Source organism: Montipora foliosa, chromosome 1 (assembly GCF_036669935.1).
Source record: "Montipora foliosa isolate CH-2021 chromosome 1, ASM3666993v2, whole genome shotgun sequence".
NCBI classification, from domain to species: domain Eukaryota; kingdom Metazoa; phylum Cnidaria; class Anthozoa; order Scleractinia; family Acroporidae; genus Montipora; species Montipora foliosa.
This window is the reverse complement of record NC_090869.1, coordinates 190,001-197,500: the sequence shown is the minus strand read 5'-3', so window position 1 is coordinate 197,500 and position 7,500 is coordinate 190,001. Positions and strand designations below refer to the sequence as shown.

Below are 7,500 nucleotides of genomic sequence, written 5' to 3'. Positions count from 1 at the left end.
TTGGTGTCACCATCTTTTTGGCTGGAATTGTAGCTAGGCAACTAGACGTCATAATCAAGCATTACTTGATTACTCGAGGTGCAAAATGCTTGGAACCAACAGTCAAATCAAATACGTGAGATAAGGGATCTTGGAAGCTTTAAACGTGCGATATTCTAGGACACATTTTAAATGGCTAGGGCTTGTTCATAGTAAATTAATAAATAATATGTTGGTTTCTAATTATTACTATTGTTTAAATTTCTTTGACATTAAATAATATTTAGCGCTAAGTTATACCTAGTTTATTAGTCGTTTTAACATTTATATCTTGTAATTCTTGTAATTTTTTTGGCATTTATACTTTGTAATTCTTACACGGCATGTCTCTTGTCTCTTTCAACTTTGCAGTGAAATGGTTTTCCGACATGTGTGACTAGGTCAAAAATGTTCACTTACTTAAATGCTCGGCTTGCGTTACAAAACTTCGGTGACTAGCAAACGTGACAATCGTGTTTTAGAATTTCAGCGATTGTGAGCAAAAAGCGTAATGCGGGCTCTCTTCGTCGTCCTCTTTCGTTTGATGAGATGATCGATCATGATGCCGCACGACAAATACGGTTCATCGTAGCCGCCGGGCTGGCTTTAAATGGCTTACCCTTATCCCTTTGAAGACATCGTTTTGACGTCGATAGACTTTACAGCAGCAACGAGAATGATGCCTTAAAAGGTGTAATAATAATGACATTGTTTTGATCAGGAAAGCCATGCAATTTTGGAAAAATGTATGCAAATATAGCTTTCAACACGAAGAAAACAGTTTTCGAAGTGACTTGTACTGAATATTCACTACTTTTAATTCCGAAAAACGCCAAAAACTGTAACTCAATCTTAACTCAAACTTAACTCAATCTTAACTCAAACTTAACTCAAACTCAACTCAAACTCAACTCGGCTCGTAACTCGATGAATAGCCGATCCCCATTCCCAGCATTAAATAAAGCAACAGTCGAAGAGTTGTGATCCAGTCACATCTTATGCAAGTGTTATAATGCACTTGTCGTGGGGGATATTTTTGTCAAAATCTCTAGAATTTGGCAAAGCCAAAGACTATAAAATTTGAGGAAACACGTTCATCACGGTGAATTTGCTGCCTGTAAAACACAACATGCTCAACTTTTCTGAGTACTTGATTACTCAATTAAGCAAATTCTCAGATATTTTTAAAAATAATCAAAATGGTGACGAGTGAAATTAGGGAATAATTTCATGTGCGTTCTGCCCAAAATCAAATAATTTGAAGGAAATTATTTCATTCTGGACAAAACGCAAGTGAAATGATTCCTTAATTTCACGTTTATACCATTATTAATATCATGGGTGGCAAATTACTGCCATTAAGATGCTATTTTGGCAGCGTAAGAAAAGTTGCCATGGCAACATTGTTATTTCACATGTGAAATTATAAATTAATGCTGAAATTTTGCGCCAAAATGAGGAGTAATTTGTCACCCATTTTATTATCAAAATAAGCACTTGGGCTATATTTCACTTGTTGGGTTTGATAAAAACATTGCATATATTAAGGAACTATTCAAGACATTTCTGTTTGTCCTGAATTCTGGGTTCATCTGCAACTTTGAAACAAGTGGCACAGAGGTAGTCCTAAATGGATCCACCTTCTGCTCACTTCCACGTACGTACTTATTTAGGCCTGGCCAAACGCTCGCAACATCTCAACGCAACATCTTGCAACATTGTTGGGCGCAACATGTTGCGTACTTTTGGCCACCCTGTTGCGATATGTTGCGATGTGTTGCAACATGTTGGATGATGTTGGATCAAATTTGAAAACGGTCAAATTTTTCGTGCAACATTTTGGATGTTGCATGATGTTGTACTCGTATTAGTAAGCTTTTAATAGTAAACTGTAGTAAAAATGCTACAAATTTGAAACATTTGTTTTGCAATAACTTGACGCATAGCAAATAAAGTTTAGTGAGTGGTTTGTTAATTCATATGGTGCGTTTTATTGAAAATAAATAACAAATTTCATAATCAATAAAAATGAATATTAATCTATGATAATAAAAATCGATACTACACCTGTAACTCAACTTTTAGGCATTGATTTTTATTGATTTCTAATACCAATCAATCAATTGTTATTGATTATTATCAGAAACCCATAAGGGTTGAAACGTGTAACGCGCTTTCACAGCTTCCGAATATTCAGTGCGAATTGATTGGTTGAATGTTTCAGTGCTAAGTACCATATTTGGAAACCCCTCGCTCTTGTTGTTCCAAATATGGTACTTAGCAAATTGAATATTCAGAAACTTGTTTCCCAACACACAAGGGGCCGTTACACGTTTCAACCCTTATGGGTTTCTGTTATTATTGATTTTCATTAATTGATATCGCCGGGGTTATCGTATGACTCGGTAACACGTCTCAACAGGCTAATAATATAATTGTATAATTCTCTGGGTTTGTTAAGAATGAATGCCATTAACAACAGTTTTAAATGTGAACAACTATTCTATGATCGCGTTTCAGCCTATGGGCGGGCCTTGGAATGTGGACTTTGGACTTTAGACTACGGAATTTGAACTGGATATGAAACATGTATGAGATAACGATGTCGGACTCCATAAATTAGAGTAAACAGCAAAACAAGGATAGCACCTCCAGACCAAGATGTTGTAACACAAAATAAAGAACACTGAAATACTGTGAACTTAAAAGAAATCGGCGTAAAATACGTCGTACAATGTGTAGCCTTCCCTTAGCCTCTTGTTTGAATACTGTTTTAACACGAAACATGCAGGGTTGCACAGTTAGACTGCAGGTGGTGACCACCGTTATGTAGCCTACGGAATGACATTATCAGTAAGGGCCATCAAATGATCTTACAAAATGCCAAATATTTCAAATGTCGTTTCGAAAATTCCTTTTTATTTTCGTCTGTTTTAGTGAGAACTGAGATTTTGATGCACCAAAAGATGCCAAGGGCTGTTTTGCACAAGACGAACTGTACTGGGATCAAGAATTCTCGAGGGAAAGAAAGAAGGAGTTGCAGAAAGGAAGGACAAAATAACATGAGAAATTTAGGGGACCATACAGGAGAGAGGACTAAGAAATGCAAGCAGGATGACAAGTGCTTTAGTGAAGCTATAAAATCACGTGGAATCTATACTGGAGAAAGGCCATATAAATGCAAACAGTGCGACAAATGGTTTAGTGGAGGAGGAAATTTAAGAACGCATGAAAGGACACATACTGGAGAAAAGCCTTATAAGTGCAAACAGTGTGGCAAGTGTTTCAGTCAAGGACAACATTTAAGGGTTCATGAAAGGACACATACTGGAGAAAAGCCTTATGAGTGCAAACAGTGTGGCAAGTGTTTCAGTCAAGGACACGATTTAAGGAGACATGAAAGAACACATACTGGAGAAAAGCCTTATGAGTGCAAACAGTGTGGCAAGTGTTTCAATCGAGGAGAAAATTTAAGGATTCATGAAAGAACACATACTGGAGAAAAGCCTTATAAATGCAAACAGTGTGACAAGTGTTTCAGTCAAGGACAAAATTTAAGGATTCACGAAAGAACACATACTGGAGTAAAGCCTTATAAATGCAAACAGTGTGGCAAGTGTTTCAGTCTAGGACAAAATTTAAGGATTCATGAAAGAACACATACTGGAGTAAAGCCTTATAAATGCAAACAGTGTGGCAAGTGTTTCAGTCAAGGACAACATTTAAGGATTCATGAAAGAACACATACTGGAGAAAAGCCTTATAAATGCAAACAGTGTGAGAAGTGTTTCAGTCAAGGACAAAATTTAAGGATTCACGAAAGAACACATACTGGAGTAAAGCCTTATAAATGCAAACAGTGTGACAAGTGTTTCAGTCAAGGACAAAATTTAAGGATTCACGAAAGAACACATACTGGAGAAAAGCCTTATGAGTGCAAACAGTGTGGCAAGTGTTTCAGTCGAGGACACGATTTAAGGAGACATGAAAGAACACATACTGGAGAAAAGCCTTATGAGTGCAAACAGTGTGACAAGTGTTTCAGTCGAGGACAAAATTTAAGGATTCACGAAAGAACACATACTGGAGAAAAGCCTTATAAATGCAAACAGTGTGGCAAGTGTTTTAGACGTGTGGGACATTTAAGGAGACATGAAATAACGCATACTGAAGAAAAGCCATATAAATGCAAACAGTGTGACAAATGGTTTAGTGGAGGAGGAAATTTAAGAACGCATGAAAGGACACACACTGGAGAAAAGCCTTTTGAGTGCAAACAGTGTGGCAAGTGTTTTAGAAGAGTAGGACATTAAAAAAGGCATGAGAGAATTCACACTGGAGAAAAGCCTTATGAGTGGAAACACTGTGGCGAGTGTTTCAGTCGAGGAGAAAATTTAAGGATTCATGAAAGAACACATACTGGAGAAAAGCCTTATAAATGCAAACAGTGTGACAAGTGTTTCAGTCAAGGACAAAATTTAAGGATTCACGAAAGAACACATACTGGAGAAAAGCCTTATAAATGCAAACAGTGTGACAAGTGTTTCAGTCAAGGACAAACTTTAAGGATTCATGAAAGAACACATACTGGAGAAACGCCTTATGAGTGCAAACAGTGTGGCAAGTGTTTTAGACGTGTGGGACATTTATAATTATAAGGGGACATGAAAGAACACATACTGGAGAAAAGCCTTATGAATGCAAACAGTGTGTAAAGTGTTTTAGTAGAGCAGGATCTCTAAGAAAACATCAACGAATCCACACTGGAGAAAAGCCTTATGAGTGCAAACAGCATGGCATCTGACAGGATGCGGCGATGCGGATCCGCATAATTCACTGAAATCCGCATCTTCCGCATAATTCCGATATTTTCCGCAAAAAACAGAAGAAATATCTGATATTAGTGATAAAGCAGCTCCTTAACATCCTCAAAAACATAAAAGCCGAAGAAATTGACTGTTTTGAAACGTTTATTTTCCTGAACATTGAAGAAAACACACCATTTCGTTCGCAAGATGAAAGTTCGTAAGAAAGATCGTAAGCAGTTTCCGCGCATTTTTTCGCCAATGAGCCTGGACACTAGTTTTTGTTCCTACAATGCTTTCCATTGGACGAGAAACAGTTACACTTCAGCAAATGACGTAACTGATAAGAAACTAAGGGCGCGTTCGATTGACCGTATTCCGGAATAGGATTACATGGAATACAAGGTAGAAATCCTTCGTTTTTACGGAGATTCACGTACATTAAAAATGTCGAACACCTGCTAAAATGCTATTTTAAACATATCTTTATTTTCCTTGTTGCTTCGAAACGCCAGACATACCGTTTTGAATTCATCACTTCACCTATTCTTATTCCGGAATACGGTGAATTAAACGCACTTAAAGTCAATGATCGAGGGAATGGATCGCGCTCCAAAGGTATTGCAATTTTGCTCCATTATCTCCAAATTGAAACAAAATTCATGATGAGAAACAAAATAATTTTTTATCGCTTTATTTATTTTACCAAAAGTTGCGGGAAAATCCCAACTGCTAACCCTTTTATTTCAACGGTGAAAGCTGGTCGCAAATTGATGACTCCTCCATGTAATTTAATCACAAAGGGCAAAAATTCAGTCACAAATGCGATTGTATTGGTTGCAATTTCGATTACGGACTTACCGTAAGCATGTAAATACATTGGACGGGCCCAATTATTAGTTTTATAACTTGTTTAAGTTTCCGCATAATCCGGAGTAATTTCCGCATAATCAACGCATGTTTCCGCATAATATGGCCAAAAATTTCCGCATAATCTTTAATTTTTTTCCGCATCCTATCAGAAGCCATGAAACAGTGTGGAAAGTGTTTCAGTCAACAACAAAATTTAAGGATTCATGAAAGAACACACACTGGAAGAAAGCCTTATGAGTGCAAACAGTTTGGCAAGTGTTTTATACAGAAAGGAAGACATGAGGGAACGCATACTGGAGAAAAGTCTCACAAATGTAAACAGTGTGGCAAGTGTTTTGGTCGAGCATTTTATCTAAGGAGACATGAAAAAACCCATACTGGTGAGTCGATAAAAGAGCGCAGTTTAAACCACCATGAAAAGCATAGTTGTTGGATTTGCCAGGAGGAGTTGAGCAGCGAGCCTGTTCTTCTTGAACACTACCGAAATCATATGAAGTTGGAGGAGCCTTCGATGTGAATTGGTTTAGTAGCTAGCTTTCCCTTTGAGAACTTCTAACCTAATTTCAAATTGATCAAGGATGGAATTATCTCAATGAAATGTATAAATGAAGGACTTGAATGCTCGGTGCTCTAACCTCAACTTTGAAGCTTTCATTGGACATTTCTAACCCTGCATCATTCACACTGATTGTTAGAGGGGAATTTCGATTGTAAAAGCTATGTATGTACCAGTTGAAACTACTTGCACTCTTCTTCTCTAGGTCGTTACGATCTCCAAACTATTTCTTTTTATAGGAAAGGTCTGCTTCTTTCTTTCCCCTTCAGGCGAATAAATTCACTGCTATCGCACGATTTCAAGTTCTTTGCCCCTGCTTCATGTCTTTGCCTGCAGTTCTTAGTTATTAACTTGGTACCTGTTTTTTTCCGTTATTATTTACAAAGTTGAGTTGTGAATGAGTTTTGTGCGTTTCTGCGAGTTTATAGTTGCTGCAGAGAATATGGAGGGCAATTCACTTGAAAATACTCCCTTGAGTCTTCCTGCTGACGAGGATCAACTAATGGCATTCAGTCTCTGCCTCTTGTTAGTGAATAACAACACTACATACTAAGTGACCCGAAATGATTAGAACTTGTTTTGCATTCGTGCAGTTTCCTTAATTGTGTTAACTCCTCGTCTGTGTTCTTCGAATTTATGTTATGTATACATACGGCAACGTAAGGTCTGAGTACGAAAAGCCAGCAGAAATCGTTTTATTACACTTATGGTAACATCCCAGTTTGTTACATTAATGTTGTTGTTAGCCAATACTTTTATTATTGTATCCAGACGATATTCGGAAGAATGAAATTTTCAGTGTGAGGGTGGAGAGGAATAGACAGTTAATTCATCGCCCAAATGTTGTGTATTAAAAAAATGAGAAACAACACGAACGACAATAAGAGATATTGTTCATTTTCCAAAAACGAATTGTTTCTTTTCAAATGTTGATTTACGAGTACTTCAATGTGCTGCATTCTAGTACAGTTCTAAATCCTTAAAGTTGTACAGCGGTCGGATCTGCCGTCCCGATCTGGAGGTTTGTAGCATGCCAGGAGTCTTTGTGCTAAGAGGAGATGAGCTTCGGTGACCGTTAGTCTGCGTTTCTTAGTGATGTTGTGCAACCTCTGGGACGGGTGGCATGGTGGTGCATTTAGCTTTTTTTTTTTTTTTTTTGGGGGGGGGGGGGGGTGGGGGGTGGTCCTGTCTCTCGGTGATCGGGGTCGGGAAGAGTCGTGTTACTTGAGCTGCTTACTGGTGCCGAAG

At 37.8% G+C, this 7,500-nt stretch overlaps 1 pseudogene; it reads left to right on the top strand.

Annotated features, from left to right (window-relative positions):
- LOC137998569 (zinc finger protein 709 pseudogene) overlaps window positions 1-5,278 on the top strand; it is a 7,074-nt pseudogene extending 1,796 nt beyond the window's left edge.
- Window positions 5,279-7,500: the final 2,222 nt, after the last annotated feature.